This window comes from Amblyomma maculatum, chromosome 5, assembly GCF_055883805.1.
Source record: "Amblyomma maculatum isolate TAMU_Amacu chromosome 5, ASM5588380v1, whole genome shotgun sequence".
Taxonomy (NCBI): Eukaryota; Metazoa; Arthropoda; class Arachnida; order Ixodida; family Ixodidae; genus Amblyomma; species Amblyomma maculatum.
In genome coordinates, this window is record NC_139348.1 from 149,926,053 (window position 1) to 149,941,957 (window position 15,905).

Genomic DNA, 15,905 nt, shown 5'->3' on the forward strand with positions numbered 1-15,905 from the left:
TCTCTGCATAGTTAAGTGGTAGATACAATTCGCACTAGTAATTAGGTATGTGCACATATCCTGCCATAGTCAATAAGGGACGACTGGCTGCAGCATATTGCTTTAATTTCAACACTTGGTCACCAAATGGGTGTGACTCTTTCCACGCATGCCTACAATGGCCATGTCTTGATGTTGCACTGATTCTTTCGGACGCACTTGTTGTCAGAATTCCTCCGGTAGAGGTGGTCCTTGCAGAAGCACTTACTGACATAATCATGCGTGCATGGTTTCAATAATCCCACGGGATCTTCGCAATTGCGTTCACCGCAAGAGCCGCTCTGCCCCCTCTTGTACTTCTCACCCTTGGGGCAACGGTACGTTGCTGCGTGGAAAATAAAAATGAAAAGCTAAAGAAAATGAAGCCTCTGAAATAAAAAACCGAGTAATAAAAACTAACAGATAAAAGAAGTTGGTCATAATAATACGTGGGCAGAAACCTTTGATGGAAAAGCTGTCAAGGGTCGAAAACAAATAGGAGGAAGAAGAGAAAACCATTGATTCAAACCTTGACAAGAATTCTACTGGTCTTGACAAGTAGCATACCCATGATTTACATTAACGTAGCAGTACAGACTTAAGACAAAAGTGACACACAACAGGCACTCACTTCAACCATTAGAATGTTTACCTTGCCGCGGTGGTAAAGTGGTTAGGGCGCTCGACTACTGTGCCCAAGGATGCGGGATCGGCTCCGAACTGCGGCGGCAGCTTTTAAATGGAGGCGAAAAGCAAGGCCCCCATGTGCTTTGCGATGTCAGAAAACGTAAAGAATCATGGTGGTCGAAATTTCCGGAGCACCCCACTACGGCGTCTCTCATAGCCTAAGGCGGTTTGGGATGTTAAACCCCATAAAACGAAAATTTTATAGCGTTATATCTACTACTGCCATTCTTAAAAGTGATCGGACGCCGGTATTTGACTCCGGGAGTGTTTCTCTTGTTGTTCGTCTCTACATTGATAGTGTGTGAAGCTGGTGCCGCTCGCTTGTTCTCTCTTGTATCATGGAGCACTCACGAGGGGGATCGGCCAGGGTTCAGTGAAGACAGCCAAAAATAATCCATATACTGAATGAGTTTATTAAATTAATGATGGATTATAGAATTCTACTTCGCACAACTGCTACTGCTTCTTCACACACCTGCCAAGTTTATTAGTAGCGGTACATATTTTCCCACACAAAAGCACTGCCTGACAGACACCATGCGACACAGACTTCCAGTTACCTGGCGGTCCTTTTTCTCCACCGCCACCGCTGCCCATCTGCATCGCCTCCTTTCACTTCCTCCTTCAAAGTGCCCTAGACACACTCTGATTTGTCAAGACCCAAATGTGGTGTCCTTCAGGTTCGGAAACCATGGAGGAATTACGTGCCAGAGCCGATGCTTTGGCTGTGTTTCCATGACGCTCACAGACAGTCATGCAGGGTTCCTTGATGATGATGATGATTTCAGTCAATATGGCACATACCCACGGCGAAGGATTGGCCAGGGTACATTGTATATACTAAATATTGGTGTATTTAGATAAATAGGGGTCTTTAACTAGGATTTGGAAAAATTAGAAAGGAAAAGAAAAAGCACGAAGCCTGGAAGTCTCACCTAGCATAGAAATCTGCCTGATGAAATTATGTAGTCGTTAGGCAATGTTTTCGTCTTTACTGACAGTTCTTGCTGGCATGCTCTGTCCACAAATCCTGTCCACAGATTTGTCCGCAAATCCTATAACGTCACTCGTGAGCCAAGAAATGCTTCCCCATTAAGAATGGCAAAGAGCGTGTACGCGAATGATCATCACAAGGAGAGCTTGCCCCCGGAAGCCATTTACGCTGCGGTGCCATACCAATAAAGGGGAACTTAAGCTCCCCCTCAGAATGTCTTTGTTTTTGTGCTGTAAAGTTCACAATCTGGCGACATTGACATTGATAAATACGAATTAACCATTTATAGTCATCCATAGGTTTTTAACCGATCTCTAAATTCGAGCTCTACTCCGTTCGCGGGGTCCTGTACAAAGCTAGATGAGAATATGGTAATCAAGTGGTGTTCACGTTGCTGGTTGCCTTGCTATTAGCGTGCAAATCTTAGCAACAAAGGTTCATTGGCTATTCTACTACACTCTGCGAAAACCACCCGCTTAAAGTAAACCTAACCATTTAGTCTCGAAAATAATTGGTTCACAGGAAAAGAAAGGCACTTTTTCTGTCAGACTTTCTCTTTGTACACCTGAACCGCGCCGTAAGGGAAGAGGGGAAGGTGCTAGTGAAAGATGAAAGAGAGAAAGAGGAGCCATCGTGGAGAGGTGCGGAGTAATTTCGACCACCTGGAGATTTTTAACGTGCACAGACATTGCACAACATTCTGACGCCTCTCTGTTTCACCTCGGGGGAGGGAGGGGGTGAAGGGTGGCTGTTCCTGGCCCTACGGGGCTGGGACAATAGGTCAACGCCACCTGCAGCGGGGGCTAGCCAGCCACCGAATTTTTATCTGTTGTAGGCCGTCATTGCACACGCCAACGCTGGTGGTGGACGACGGCTGTTGTTGCGGCGCGCGTCTTTCTTTCCCTCTTCTTTTTCCTTTCTTCTCTATTTTCTCTTCTGTCTGCACGAGGCAGTGGAGGTGGCTCAGCTACAGAGCCAGTAGCAGGCCCGTGCATTTTCTTTTCCTTCTTCCTACAGCCACAACAACAACAACGTTTCGCCGCCATCTAAACGCAGCCGCCGGTGGTCGGGATCGAACCAGGATACTCCGGTACAGCAGTCGGGCATCTTAAAAACTGCACCACCACGGCAGGGCATATTTAATCTTGAAAGGGCACTTTCTCATCGCCTATTCATGCCTTTCAGTGGATCTCTGGTTACAATGAGTGAAGACGGGCACACAGCGGTCAGGGTTCTTTAGATACGAGCATAACTTCGTAAACTGCTTATTTTTGTACAAGTTATACACAACGTCAATAGATGGAGTAAAGCTTTACAAATTATTAAACGAAAAGCAATGCTCGCAACGAGGAGGCAAAAAGAGTTATTGAACGACATCGTGTTCCACCGCCATGGTTCCTGTATTATTTTACATTAAAGTGGCAACGGCAAGCTAGGCTGTGGCGCCAACATCATCTCATAAGGGAAATGGAGACGCACGCGGCACAGCTCAGTCACCAGCAATGGGGTCAAGTATGCGACCGCCTTGCTAGAAACCTAGGACTTAAGCACACGTGGCGGTTGCTACGATGCCTTCTTGAACCCGATCACGCCAAGAATGTACAGCAGAAAAATGTGACGCGTCTTATCCATGGCATATACATGGACAACGACAACATTATTCAAGCCTTAAAAGATACATACCTCACAACCACACCGAAGACACCCTTACCACAGTACCTTGGAACCCAAAACCATGAGCTAGACGAAGACATCACAAAGTATGAAGTCAGAGCAGCCATGCTCCAACTCCGCACTACGTCTGCTCCAGGAGCCGATCAGGTCACGAACAAAACACTTAGAAACCTCGATGAAAACTCCATCCAGGCAATAACGGAACTCTTTAACAAACACTGGCAAGAGGGAACGCTTCCCTCAGAATGGACGTACGCTCAGGTTACCTTTATACCTAAACCCGGCAAACCGCTCACTCTTTCAAACCTTAGGCCCATTTCGCTAACTTCATGTCTTGGTAATCTTTTTGAACACGTTGTCTTGAATCGGCTACATACACACATGCAAACCCGCGACCTTTTTCCTCACACAATGCTGGGTTTCCGCAGCCACCTATGCACCCAAGATGTCATGCTACAGATATCAGAAGAAATTCTCCATCCCCGACACTGCAAACGCACAAGAGCATTGCTGGCTCTAGACTTGCAAAAGGCATTTGACAATGTCTATCACTCCTCTATATTGGATGCACTATCCACTCTGAATGTGGGAAACCGAACACATGCTTACATTTCAGCCTTTCTCCGGGATCGCACAGCAGAAATTCGGTTCGGTCCCCTAAAATCCCCCACTTTTACCCTCGGTAATAGAGGCACCCCGCAGGGATCAGTCATTTCCCCTTTTTTATTTAACATCACACTCATCCCCATGGCTAAAAAGCTGTCACAGATCCCAAACCTCTCCCATTCTCTATATGCAGATGATATCACCCTGTGGACCACCACTGGGAATGTAGGTAGCATGGAAGAAACTCTTCAGGAGGGGGCAGACATGGTGTCAAGATGAGCAGCTTCAATAGGCCTTGCATGTTCCTCCACCAAATCCGAGCTCCTGATACTCCACCCAAGCCCGCGGAAACACCACCAACCCCCTATGCTCATCACCGTAGATGGTCAGCCAGTACCACAAGTTCACAAACTTCGAATACTAGGTATGTTCATACAAGACAACGGCCTTAACACGGATACACTCTCCAGACTGACTAACAAAACACATCAGATCACCCGCCTAATCAAACGTATAGCCAACAAGCACTGTGGAATGCGCGAGCATGACCTCAGACGCTTAGTACAGGCATTTATTATAAGCCGCATTCTTTACTCGATTCCGTATTTATATCTAACAAAAACAGGGACAGACAAGGTGGATGCTCTCATCAGACACGCTTGTAAGGCAGCTCTCGGCTTACCTAAGCGCACCCCAACCTATCGACTCTTAGGCATGGGAGTTCATAACACCCTCAGCGAACTGGTGGAAGCCCACCGCATCGCCCAACTAGGACGGCTCTTCACTACCCCAACTGGTCGCCACATTCTTTCCTTTCTCCAACTTAGACCGTTAGGTCCCCCTCCAGTAGAAACTTATGCAGTTCCAAAGACAGTCCGCGATCACCTCACTGTCCACCCACTTCCGAAAAACATGCATCCCCTTCATAACCAGGCCAGACGAAGAGCGAGAGCACGTGCCCTACACAGAGCACATGCGAACGAACCCGACACGGTCTACGTGGACGCCGCAGAATATCCACACCGCTCAGCTTATGCGATATGCGCGGTATCCAGCCGCTTCGAACACATCACATCAGCCTCTATCATTACCCGAACGTCCGTAGAAGCGGAAGAATCTGCTATGGCCATCGCGATAGTCTCTTTCACTGCCACCCTTATCCTCTGCGATTCTAAAACTGCCATACAAAATTTCGCCCGAGGCCAGCTACATGCTGCCTCTCACAAAATCTTAACTACCAACGTTCAAACACCACGACCCATAGACCTTGTCTGGGTACCAGCCCATTCGGGCAACCCCGGTAACGAAGCGGCCAATTCTGCTGCTCAAGCATACGTCGACCGAGCAACAGATACCGAGGACCTATGCCAGAGATCGGCTGATCACCTACAACGACATTACACTACTCTACCGGTCTGAAAGACTTCACTACCCTCCCCCACACCCCTCCTTAACTAAACCACAACAAATAACATGGAGACACCTTCAAGCCCGCACCTTTCCCTCCCCAGCACTGCTGGCACTCTTCTCCCCCTCTACTCATCAGTCCGAATGTTCCCTCTGCGAGGCCCCGAGAGCTACATTCGAACATATTATGTTCAGATGCCCGGAGTTTCAACCACCGGCCCAATGGCGCCTTACGGACAACGAGGCTTGGGAGATCGCGGTATCCAGCTCAGAACCGGCTCCACAAAGGAGACTGGTCGACTGGGCTGAAGCGGTCAGGCACTGCCTGCTGGCCACCACCCGTGATCAGGAGCCGGCCCAGCCCTTGTAACGAGTATTTCGCGGCTCCACTAAATAGTTTTTCGCCACCACCACCACCAACATCACGTGTACCGAAGAAGCGGAGCGTAAGGAATAGGCTCGGTTTAATCTTGTGCGGGTATCGAGCCGTGATATTAAGGCGAAAGCCTTTAAGCTCTCATCGTTGTCAGAAGGACCTGTCGGCAGAGAGTGTCACGCCTAGAAAGCGAGAGTTAAATATGAATTAATAAACCTTGTCTTCATCGGGAATCGAACCTCTAAGCCTTGGATTCCCAGCAAAGCGCTTGGCCACCTGCACCACGCCGCGGATCATGAAACGCTCTTCATAATTCTCCTTGTCTACCGTGAGGATGGTAGCGGGATTCCGCGAGCGACAGATACTGCGCCTTTCTTTTCCTGTAAACGAATTATAGAACGGTGGTGAACTTTGATGCATCCAATGCAATGCTGGTTGTGTTCAGAAAGGGGCGCGCAATGTACCGTCACGACAGTTCATGACGTCACTAGGCGATTCTGCATATACGAAGCTGGCCCCGCCTGGCATCCGCTCCAGACGTCCGTGCGGCGCCTTTTATTTGCCGCTTCCTCGAAAGCCGCACCACACAGCAAACAGAAGCAGATCCAGATGTCTTGGAGGCGTTAGTACAGCATCTGTCACAAGTACAGTATATATCACAAGTATCCGCGGACACATGTACCACGCCGTAAGGGAAGGGAGGAAGGTGGGAGTGAAAGAAGAGCGGGAGATCTTAGTGGAGGGCTACGATTCACTGCGCTATAATGGCTTTCATCTCATAGGACAAGTTATTCAAAGTGCCCTCTAGAATTTTTTATATTAATAAAACCGTTTTATCCCTGGTGCTTGGCTGAAGGAATGGTACTTTTTTGAAACGAATGAATAGACGCCGATATCAACACACATCATGCATTTTGCGCAGCTTTATTGGCTGAATGGCTGACCATTACTGCTATCAGGCAATAGTATATTTACTTTTTTTATTATTTTCCTGTCCTTTCTAACTTAGCTTCGAAAGTGCACTATCGATCACAAACCGCAAAAACTTTATGAACCGAATAGAGGTTACGGAATATAACATGTCTAAATCAAAGCAGAACGACAAGTAGAAAGCATTAAAACGAAACGAAAAAGTGGGTTTCTTACTGGCAGAGGCGGCATGCAGAACAGCAAGCGCAACTGTTGTCAGCATAAGAAATTTCATGTCCATTGCCACCGGTGTCTGTAACAGAACTCCCGGTTCTCTGCTTTTAACTATACATATACTATGTGCTTGCGAGCCTGTATAACCGCCGAGGCACGTTCTTGTAGAGACCTTTTTAGTGGCAAGTTCGATTTGTTTGGCAAGCAACACCTGATGCTTAGACTGACAGGGAAAGAACTCACACGATGTAAAGAGCTGCTCAGTGTGCTGACTACATATGACACCTCGCCGCTTTTGGAAACGAAGTTTCAGACTGGCTGTTCATGCGTTTGCTAAAGGTTATAAGCGTATCCAGCTGGACTCACTGCGTACGATGAAACCTTGTTTAATTTTTTAAATTCCTATTCGTCTTCCACGAAACACCTGAGTAGAAATTCTCGGAGCTCATCGAGCTGCGCGCAGTTCGTGAAACTAAATCACGAAGCTTATGAAAGGAGTGCAATCGCCACAGCTGTATTTGCTTGCAGGTTTCTTCGACTTTTTCTCTCTTCTCACAGAGCCTAAAAAATGGAGGCCAATTTCAATCTATACATGCGCCATATAGCAAAACAGCTTTCAGCGCCTTTGAAAGATTTGGAACGCTGGTTTTCCGAAACACTCCCTACTACTTGGCTAAAGGTGGACTCTGTAAGCCCTTCCTCTAACTCCCTCTCTCTTCATGCTCTTTATCCTCTCCCATTTTCTGCTCCTTTTAACCGAGCCCGTAGAGGGTGGTGAAGGGTGGCTGTTCCTGGCCCTACGGGGCTGGGATAGTAGGTCAACGCTGCTTGCGGCGGGGGCTAGCCGGTCACTGAATTTTTATCTGTTGTAGGCCGTCATTGCACCCGCCACCGCTTAGGTGGTGGACGACGGCTGTTGCGGCGCGCGTCTTTCTCTCCCTCTTCTTTTTCTTTCTTCTCTACTTTCTCTCTTCTGTCTGCACGAGACGGCGGCTGCGTTTCGATGGAGGCGAAACGAAGAGGCGTCCGTGTGCTGTGCGATGTCAGCGCACGTTAAAGATCCCCAGGTGGTCAAAATTTCTCCGTAGCCCTCCACTACGGCTCCTCTTTCTCTCTTTCCACTTTCACTCCCACCTTCCTCCCTTCCCTTACGGCGCAGTTGCGGTGTCCACAGAAAACAAGTGAGACAGTTACCGCGCCTTTCCCTTCCTATAAAATAAAATCAGAGGCAGCGGAGGTGGCTCAGCTACAGAGCAAGTAGCAGGCCCGTGCATTTTCTTTTCCTTCTTCTTACAGCCACAACAACAACAACAACCTTCTCGCCACATCGCAGTGAGAGTTCAGGCGGAGAACGAAAAGCCAACGACAGACAATTGAAATTTTTCGGAACAAATCTAACTTGTCGCTAAAAAGGTCCCTACAAGAAGGTGTCGCAGGTTCGCAAGCACATTGTGTATGTTCAAACTACATTCAAGCGGTATTAATGCAAAAGCACACTCTCCATATAAACTAGGAATTTTCTTACGTGCTTGCAGTGATCTCGTTTTAAATAAAATTGCAGTGGCATTGAACTACGCTTGCTTTCAACCACAGACGCCACCACTTCGCCACCACTTGGCATGGGTAAATGGTAGCATAGACGAATAAATTAGATTGGCCTGGTTCTGAGCGACCTGGAATTGACATGCTCATGATAATATGAGCCTATACTGACATTTATTTCGTCAGGCAGGACAGTATGTTATAAACGCACTGGCCCACAAGAACTTATATAGAATTGTGCAGGTTAACTGGCTGAAACTTCACAACTGTTGTGATGACGTGACAGTGCAACGCGACGTGGCTGGAAGATTATTGATTGATTTTTGTAGGCGTGTGACGTCACAAGATAACTGGCAGGGGATATAGCCCCGTTCCAGAAAAACTCAATTGTTTGTCGTTGAAGCTGGTTCTCCGCCTGAACTCTCACAGGAATGTGGGGAAAAGGTACTCTACGGCATCGGTTAAAAGAAGCAGAACATGATAAAGGATCAAAAGCAAGGGAGAAGGAGGAGACTAGACGAAGAACACTTTGGTATGAAGAGGGTAGATTGGAAAGGAGGAGAGGGCAGAGAGCGGAGCCCTGGAGTCAAGGAGCTTTCATAGAGCTTTGCTCGGCGGTCTTGATCAGGAGTTGCGGGCGACGTTCGCAATTTTTTACCCCGACCAAACAAACTCATATGTCGTGCAGCCGAAAACCAACAGCAGCCCAATATATTCCACATGAATCTCAATGACCTGCTTGGAATTTTCTATATCGATATTTTGAGAATGTAAAGGGAAGTAAACACTCCGTTAAAAGCTGTTCTGCCGAGAAATCAAGGGGTAGGTACGACTCGAGTACGTGCAGACACAGATTTGAATGAACAAAGAATGAATGTATTGTTCTAAATGAACTAGAGCTCTCCCTACTAAGAATGAACGAGCATTGCTTATCGGCGAGAAAAGTGGGCATTACAAGCTTGCAGATATCATCGTTTGCACTTTCAAAAAGGCAACTCGTAAAAAAGTGGTAAAAGAAAAGAGCGTGAAGTGCTTACATTACGTGAAATAACATTGTTCTTTAAAAATTCAGCTGTATTTGTTGATTTGTGTAGTGTATTTGCAAACAGCTTGAAGCACTCGAAACCTCATGTGGCTGCTTACGGAGTTAGTGTTAACTTGAGCCTTGCATATATTTTCAGCTCGTGATCATTTTCCAGGAACCATATTGATTTCCCCCTATCCTCGTTCCCGGCATGCTGGTAAAATCCTTCCTGTGCGCAGTAGGGTTTCAAATTGGCCTATATATTATTTGATCTCTATCAGCGATGCACAGTAGGTACAGAGGCAATCTCATGTTTTTCTTTTTCTGTTTCTTCATTCAGCTGGCAGCTAAACATAAAAAAGACTACTGCTTTCCAATCACAAGGAGAAAGCGTCATGCCAACTCAAACACTAAAACAGTATAGTATTTCTTCGCATTTTATGCAGGTCCATACACCAGTAAATTACATACTGAGGTGCGTATAAATTCCAGCCTCTATTCCGACTGCCTGAAGCGCAAATGTTCCAAAAGAAAATCATTTGAACCTTCACACGCATCGCGCTCCCAGCTTATTCTTGACAGATGCAGAGCAGGAAGGAATGTAGGGATCTCCACATAAAATGACCTGTATTTATGATGCAAAGCCCACAAAAGGGGACTTGACTTGATATTGACGCCACCGACCTCGTAAACAAAAATGAACATGGTTGATATGTATACCAGTTCGCAGCAGGATGAAGGAAATGGTCCCTTCTTACGACCCTTTAAAGTGTAAATCAGCGCAGTGTTTCAAAATAAATATGTCAAATTGCTTCCAAATGTCTGTTTCCGACTGCTCGAAATACGTCGGTATTTATTTATTGATGGATGCAGTCAAGTGAACACCTGACTTCATCCACTTCTGAGAATACGAGCGTTCTGAGGCTTGGAGACTGGCGTAAACAAAATGCCTGTATGGATGACACCTTCTTTCATGACGCGTGCAACCGATGCCCCTTGGGTTAAGATATTTATTTAGGAGATGCTAATTACAAAATTCTCAGGGCACAGGAAGAGAGTACCAGTGGTGGTACTGAACCACATTCCTCGATACCAATCATTGCCCATTGGCTGGCAGAGCCCACTCTTATTATTCATTCACGTTTTAGAGCGTCTGTGGGCACGGTAGAGCTTCCGCTGCTCTGCGTTGTTATCCATCCGGAAGCGCCAGCCCCGAGCGTTAGCACTATTGTGGACACCACTGTCGCTAGGTGGCGCGGATGGCTCTCTCGAAAACACGTCTTGTGCACGAAACCTACTCCTCACGCTTGTCATTGTGTCATGTTTGTCAAGTGGTGTGCATACCGTCGGAGGCCGCCAAGCGCTTCAACAAAAAAATTCTGATATGCATGAAAGCCAACAAGAGTCCGCAATTGTCCACATGTCTTCATTTGCCATAACGTTTTCGTGTAGACGTGTTAATTGTTGGTGGGATGTTTTTCGTCACGGTCATCTCCTTATCGCGCTTGTTTGATTCTACCGCTTTTAAAGAAACGGTTTTTACTGGATGGTGCTCACCGCCTTTTACATAAAAAAGAGGGCAAGTGGAATAAGTTTTTTTTTGGCTGGTTGTTGTAATCTGCTTTTCCGGTGTTGGTTCGCTGCCTGCAGTAGCTCAAAAAATTACGAGGGATATTAGCGACTAAAGTAGTGAAAGGCGAAAGCTTGAGAGCCGCATTTTGCAACTTGCACTAATTAGGCATTCATTATTTATTTATTAATTAGGCATTAGTAAATAATTGATTACTCATTAGGTAGGTAATATTATAATTAGTCGATAATTATAATGAATTACTTAATCAGTCAGTAATTAGTTATTAGTACATTATTACTTAATTACTCATTCATTAGTAATTACTGTTGATTGGCATATGGCCATATAAGGCACGCGTTCGCGTATACTGTGGTGGGGCTCTGTGATGGTCGAGACCTCTATGACGTCATCCCACCTCGACCAATCGGAGCCGCCGCAAAAGCGGGACACATTTTGTCCATGACAGCATGAGCCATTAAAGGCTTTCGCTTTAACATTTAGACATTTTATCTCGCTTATGGCTTGACACGTGTTGTTTCTGGTTTTGCCCTCGGTTGCTTGGGGGTACATATGTTGTGGCTGGAACCCTTCTCAAAAAGAGTTGCAGTTCAGCGCTCATGTGTGTGTGTTTGGTTGTCTTCTGTCCCTGTGTAACATGCGCTGTTGAAATACATAATGGAAAACCGGTTAGCCCGTCAGCTTACTCTTTTATAATTCACTTATGTTAATTAAAGATGTAATCAACAACCTCTATCATCGACATTATGTATGCCTTGCTGTAAATCTCACGTTCACTGACCGCTCAGTCGTATAAACCATAGTTAATAAAATACAACTTCGTAACCAGATCTGGAGCGACAGCGAGCATTTACAAACAATTTTGGAAATTGTTAAAAACTGACCCGGTCTATATAGGAAACAGGTATACCAATCCTATATAGAGAAACCAGCCTAGCTCTTTCGTTTAGCGCATACTCCTATTTCCCTGTTATAGATACCCTTCCGGACGAAAAAGAGAATGGTGAGGTGCGAGCCTCTCAAGGCTCCTTGGCTCAAAAAGTAAGCCTCCAACACTTTCGCATACACACAGAGCTTCTTTTTTCCTATTCAATACCATAACACAAGTCCCCGGGCGCAGCAACCGTCCAACACTCTTCCACATCTCATGATGCTGCAGCGGCAGACCACCTCACCTAAAAATTAGGAGCCCTAAGTGACCAGCAGGGATCCACAAGTTCTGCTCAAACGCATTGAATGGGTCAAAATATCGGCGAAAGGCAGCTATGGTCTCAAATACAAATACTGGCATTGGCTCTTGAAGTACATGCTTAGCAAAAAGAATTGTTTATATCAAATGTCCTAAGCAATATTCATCGTTTATGCCAGCTGCTTGTGAAAGCGAACAGTAAGGACTTTGTTTGTACGGTCGCAAAGTTGATGCTTTGATCAAAGATGCTTAGCAGCCCATGAACATGAGATGGTCACAGACGAACAGACAGATCGAAGCCCTGCCTACCAGCCGGTGTTCGCGCTGTAAAGGAGGTGGTCTACCCCTGACTCGACCCACAGAAAGGCAAATACCACTCCCTTATCTCTTCAGATAACACGGTCTTGTTCCAGCAGCTCCTACCTTTTACTCGCAAACATACTGACCACATCCGTCCGCCCAAATTCCTGCCACCTCCTGCTGCGCTTTCTTTCTCTCGGAATCTAATGTGTTACTATCAATGATCATGGGTTATCTTGGATTCGCATCTATAGTGCCCAGTAACGACCACTTCTTCTCCTTGGTTAAGACCGGAATGTCGTCATCTCGTGTTTACTCTATGAGCAAACACAACTCTATTTCTGTCATATAACTCTAAACTTATCACTCTCCTCAACTGTCATCGCGTCTGATCAAACAAGCATAAACTAAAAGACACAAACGCCAAAAAATACACTTTCCGTCCGCAGCTACAATAGACGGAACCCCCACACTTGCAAAATATTACCAATCCGTGAATGAACCGCTATCAAAAGGTTCAGTTTAGCAAAGCGCTTTTTTTCTGTCCATTTCGACATTATCTTCAATAGCTACGAAATCAATGCAAACGTTTTGGTTTCCGGGCTTAATAATATTTGCCATGTTGTCTCACCTTGGTCTTCAAGTCACAGTTCCAAGCCGTACTTATATGAAAGCCACTGTCTTGTCATACGCAACCTTTTCAGCTTATGTCATCATGTGAAGTTGTCTACAGAGTGAGAGCACATAACATAAACACCTCAGGTCTAGTCATCTACGAGCAAGAAGCGACACGCAGTAACGACTTATTTCGATGAATTTTTATTTCAGTTCCAAGAAACAACGCATTGCGTCCCAACTTCAGATAGAATTAGCAACCATCATGCTGTTTTCAGCACTGGTTCTTGCGGACGCACTTGTTGTCGGATGATCTCCGGTAGTGGTTTTTCTTGCAGAAGCATCCGCTGACGCTGTCCTTCGTGCAGGACCTGGAGGCACCTTTCTCTTCGCCACACTTGTATTCGGCGCAGCTGCTGCTTTGACCAGTCTTGTACTTCTCACCCTTGTCGCAGTCGTCCTTGGCTGCATCAACGAATAACACATTCGTGTTTGCATGCGACACTTTTCATACACAAGCTGCGGCGAGAAACGATAACGCTTCAAAAAGAAAAAGGAGAAAGCAAAGCAGCAGGAGAAACAATGTATGTAACGAGCTCTCAATGGCTGAACGGTACACCAGCACGCCCTCCTGATTCCTAGGATAGGCGAACTTGAAGCAGCGCACAAAACTGTGAATCGTGTAATCCTGCGTGACTATCTGCACCTGGGCACACCTTCAAAGCACATCAAGAAATACACATCGAAATTGTCTTCAGGTCACAGATTACGAACGCTAGCAGTGTTCGGTCCGTCAGGTGAACATACTTGAAAGATAGTCATTAAAACTTCGCAGCATTTACCCTTTTTGATAATATCAAGGATAACCCTGCCAGTAGCTCACAACTACATCTGCAGTTGAAATTCTATTTTATTTCGGGATTCATACTAAAACGAGGTTTAAGACTGGTTTAAAAGCCGATGGTTCATATTTTTTTTAAAGCGACCGCACGCCGAGATGGTCACCCTCTTCCCTTAAGGACAAGCTTTTGACCACTGAGAATACTTCTCCCATTCACAGCGGATTCAGAGGCTGTTTTAACTACGGATTCGAGCACTCAACGCCCTGGAAAAAGTTTCAAAATTATGTAAAAGGGCAAGGTTGCCTTAGCAACTTGCTATTGTTTATAAACGCTCTCTCACCAGCGAACGTAAGTTGAAGAACCACGAGCACAACAGATGCAACTAGAAGAACCCTCATGGTAATGCCGTGTGCTGTGAAGTCGGGATGCTCTGCTGGAAACCTGCGAGACGTTAACTGTTCAGTAGTAGCGGGTCCTTTTTATCTGGATATCCCAGGGGACGGATTCCACATCAGCAGCGGTTATAGCCGTCGGTAATGAGAGGTCACGAGGTCAGATCAGGTAATAAATTTTCTAGTGCTTCTCCTACTGACTAACCCGACATGCGGAAAGAAAATACGACTGCTCGTTTATCTGCCTCGTGTCATGTGCATTACATGTGAGTACCTGAACTTCTGACAGCTAAGTTCCGTTTCCGACTTTATTCCTTCATAGATTTCGTGCTCGGCGACCCCTTCACAAAGCGTTTTTTAGTGCGGATAGTGACATCGTTGAACGCATGAGAGCTGTTATATGTCCTTTGAGATAAAGGTTTAGGTATAATAGAACGTATACGTCTGTAGTTCTTTTCAGGTATTGAAAATAACAAAATATGTTTTGTTATTTACTGCAGGCGAGGCATATATGCTTTTCTAGTGATGCTATAGGGCAGTGTCTAGATGATTTTCTCTGAACTAGCAGAGGCATGTATGAAGAGAGGGCCACTGTTCTCGGCCTTCGGAGGCCACCCGGTCATTTACGTTCGGCTGCAGCCCGTTTAAGTTCTGGACCTGCTCGTCGCCGACCAAATTAATCCGAAAGGCAGAAGTAAATTAAATGTGCACCAGAAAAACAATGAGAGAAAAAAAAAGACGTGAAAAAAAATTGGCAGTAATTATCTTTGCTAAACCAATTATAGTGCGAAAGCATAATGAAGTTGCAGTTTCAGCCGCACCCACATGTGGCGCCATCAGGGGGCTGCTGCATCAAGTGGCAGAGCTTCGGCACAACTTCGCGCTTGTTCTCGGAGGCTGCGAGTTTAACCCTACCTGTGGCGTCGTCGTGAAGCTACCTCTCCTAATGGTGGATACTTAAACCTGCTTATAACGAGCGGGAGACATAAGCCGCGGTGGCTTAGTGGTTAACACGCTCACTATAGATTCCATGTACTAGGGCTCAGACCCGGCTAGCTGCAATTCGTTCTGATGTCTTTTTTTTTAGTGTTAAAGTATTACAAAAGATCACCATCAATTATTGTTAAGCCATAGGCTCCATCACTCTTACTGTTTGCTGACCAACTTGGAAAGACCCGTCGGGTTACCCGTGCGTTTGAACCGCAATACCAGAGTGAGTTTGAATTACTCGCACGAGGCCACATAGCTGTGACCTGACGAAACAGCTTAGCCAATAAGAGTGACAGCTCAAACATCTGACAACATTCTTGATCGGTGGTGGTAACCGAATAACAGTTTCCACAATAAAAGAAAAGATGGCCAGAGAGCTCAAAATATTATTAAACTTCGCCCTTAACCGTACAACATGATTATGTTTCGGGTCCCGCTCGATTCGTCCATTCACAAGGTCACCTTTTACTCGGCTTGGAGCAACGGGCCTTCTTGGCCTATCGGCAGTGTACCTG